Consider the following 3,524-nt stretch of genomic DNA (forward strand, 5'->3'; position numbering starts at 1 on the left):
ACAAATAGGCACTCAGTTACTTACATGACATGGCCGTCATGGCAATTGTCATTCCAAATTAGTAAATTAAACCAGGTGTTTCCCATTAGGATTAATTGAAACCAATATATAAACAGAGCCAAAATGTATCATTAGTCTGCTGCTACCTGACGGAGGACGACGTTATAGTGCATGCTGCTCTAGGAACCAGGGGATGTTTTGGCTCACTTTATCAAGGTAAGAGGGACTATCAAATAGATTAAACAGGGATTTATTAGAGCCTTGGGTCTTTCTTTAAAAAGGGAATCCTGGGCAATCAATAATGTTAGCTCATCATTGTCAGCTAATGGGGACCATAATCTTAATTTACTTTTTGCTCATTTAGATTAAGCAAGCTTAATACAAAGGTTTCAATATATAGAGAGAGATGGGACTTTTAAAAAGGAAGTTCTTTTGGGGTCATTTTTTTAATTGGAACCATATTATTTTTCCTCCTCTTCTTCTACAATCTATTCAGAGTGTCCAAGCAGGAGGACCAATAACCAATCCCTCTACAACAAGTTAACAATTATAGGTAAGATAAACCACCAAGCACATACTTAGATGTTTGGTGGACCTATATTGTAAAAGGTTCTGCCTTTCATGGCAACATAGACAGCTACGAGTAGTTATATATATATATAATAATTTGTTTTGTTTAATAAAGAAATTATAAATAGGAATAGCCAGGGGCAGGAACCTTAGGTTATTGCTCTACACGCTTAGTTTGCTAATAACTCTCATCCCCTTTCTCCCTCTCTATTTTTGATGTAGATAGTCAGACAAAGTCTACATTCCATGCTTTTTTACCCTGGTTCCAGCTCTATTTTGGACCATCACCCATTTCTTGATGTAAGTGATGTGATTTTTGTCCTTTGCTTGTATATAAAGAACTGGTTAGCCTACCCCATTGGTTGTTGAAGTACAATATGATAAAGGTATCATGGAAATATTTAGTTCTGTTACCCTCATATCACTGACCAGCCTCTCCACCTTATAAATAGCAAACGTAATAAATCTGGGGAGCTGTTATTGAGGAGATTTCTAAAAACATTTTGTCTGTCCTATAGGAGAATCATATGTACAACATTGAAATCCCGCTATAAAAGAGCTGTTGCAGAACGAGACTACAAATAGATACATTTCTCCTAAGATCAAGAACAGCGTGGTCAGATCAGATTCCTCCACAGAAAACTATTTTTTTGAACAGGGTAGGTTATAGGCCTTACTTGCAACCATTCATAGCTAGTTTAAGCTCCCCGTTTTTCTTAGATTGTTCTATTGTCAAGATGGTTGTTTCTTGACCATTCATCTATGTTTTCTCATAAACTACTTCCAGATGCCTGTTTGAGCACAAATTTTCGTCACAGACAACTCTACGAATCCAAATAACTGCGGGAGAGGATACAAGGAAATTAACTCACCCTTTATTGTGGTATGTTCTATATTCAAGTGCTACTTATATCTGTAGTAGAACCATTGTTCTCCCTTTTTTACTAACTTTTGGATGCTGGTTTCTCCACTTCCTTATAGATATATAGAATGTTTCTATTATTCCTGCGAGGAGGGTTACCGATATAAGAGGGATGGACCTATATGGGGTACAATATGCAATAACCCAGAACACCCTGACCACTTTTGAAAGAAAAATTTCAGTAAAATTCCAAAAAGTTCAAACTGCTCTCTGTCAATTAATGCAGACATCTAGTCCTAACTGTTGTTGGCAATTTGTTTTGACTACTTGCACTAGATTTTATTCCTGTAATGAATTGTTTATGAAGCCTGGTATTTTCTATATGAGCATAATTGCTTTTGTTTTTAATGTAGATTTTAATCGTATGTCTTTTGTATATTGTCATTTTTTTGTAAACAGCCCTGAAGAAGTCCCAAGAGGACGAAACGCGTCGGCTGTAGCTCCTGTGTGTGTTTTTTTACTCTCAACTGAACTCAATAAAGAAGTCTAAAAGAACACAAGTAACAAACTAATGTGATTATTGCTGTCAACCTCATCAAAAGTTATCAGTGTTTACAAATCCTAAAGTGGTGCACCTTGACCTTGTTTAAAGTATACTATAGTTCATGTTCTTGAACCAACATTGTAACGGTGGGTGTTATAGAAGTGTGCACACAGATTTTCCCATATATTATAGTGTGGGTCTAAACTAATATTGTGAGAATATTTGACCAGGTGCTGTTCGGTTGGGAATCCTCCACCGTTGTCTTTTTTCTGAAATCCTCTGCTCAGTGTCTGCCAATCTGATTACCCAATTAACAACTGATTGTACAAGGGCATGGCACGGAGGCAGATAACTGGGTGTGGGAGGATGTAGACTCTGTAACGACTTCAGCCCGAACTTGATATCTGCACTCAAATACAAGCACTTCGGGAAACTTTTCAAAACAGTCTTACCTCGCTTCCCTTCATCAGCTCTATCGACATATAAAGTGGAGTCCCACTCTAATAGGAGGTAAAACAACCAGAATAATACAGTCCTTCGTGGAACTTGCTGTGGACTTTCGAGAACGTGGAACGTGGAAGCAGATGTATTTTTAAAACGTCAGGTCCGGGAGTCACGTTACGACGTGAGTGACGTTTCCAACGTCATTGACGTCCGGACCGGATGCCGAAGTCTTAGCCTAAATGTGACAATAATCTTGGCCGGCAGCCGGGTAAGGTTCCACAGACAGAAATATTATTTAGCATTTTGGTATCACGGACTCCGTGACACCAAAATGCAAAATAATATTACTGTCTGTCGAACCTTACCCGGCCGCCGGCCAAGATTACTGTTTACACGGACCATGGTGTCACCCCATTTGATGGTGTCACCCGGTGCGGTCCGCACCCCCCGCACCCCCCTAGTGACGCCACTGGATGGAGGCCTTAACCCGCACAAATTCTCCTTTCTTTTTTGCAAGATGTGGGGCCCAATTGAGTTTAGTATCAAAAAGAACCCCAAGATAAGAAAACGACTTTGTTAAAGGGATTACAGCTTCCCCGATTTTAAAGTTAAATATTCTTTTTGGTGGCTTGCCAACTTGCATGACAAATGATTTTGAGTTATTCACCAAAAGATCTCTGTCATGAACAAATTAAAAGACTCTAACAAGGATTGTAAACCCTTTTCCGTTCGTGAAATTAAAATCGCATCATCTGCGTATAGAAGAATCGGAATTCCCCGCCTGCCTTCTCTAGGACAATCTGCATGAACTTTCTGAAGCACGTTATCTAGATCATTAATATAAAAATGTAAAGGGAAAGGCACCAAGATGCATCCTTGCCGAACACCCTTTCCAATGTTAAAATTATTTGTTACACACAGGTCTTGGGAGTATCTCACATTAGCTCTGGTGTTGTTATGCAAGTCAGCCAGGAAACCTACCAGACCGTCATCCACCCCCTTCTCCCTCATGGACTGCCACAGCCTCCCCCTGTTGACACAGTCGAAGGCTGAGGACAAGTCCATGAAGGCGAGATGTATGGGGCCCCTTTTCACAACAGTGTA

General features: G+C 39.6%; 1 long non-coding RNA gene across 1 annotated transcript; it reads left to right on the forward strand.

Annotated features, from left to right (window-relative positions):
* Positions 1-529: 529 nt before the first annotated feature.
* LOC147677938 (uncharacterized) lies at positions 530-1,965 on the forward strand. The gene is made up of 5 exons (XR_015302575.1): positions 530-553; positions 793-870; positions 1,089-1,229; positions 1,358-1,453; positions 1,892-1,965. It is a non-coding gene; the product is annotated as an uncharacterized LOC147677938 (long non-coding RNA).
* The last annotated feature ends 1,559 nt before the right edge of the window (positions 1,966-3,524 follow it).

This window comes from Lissotriton vulgaris, chromosome 12 (genome assembly GCF_964263255.1).
Source record: "Lissotriton vulgaris chromosome 12, aLisVul1.2, whole genome shotgun sequence".
In the NCBI taxonomy this organism is placed as follows: domain Eukaryota; kingdom Metazoa; phylum Chordata; class Amphibia; order Caudata; family Salamandridae; genus Lissotriton; species Lissotriton vulgaris.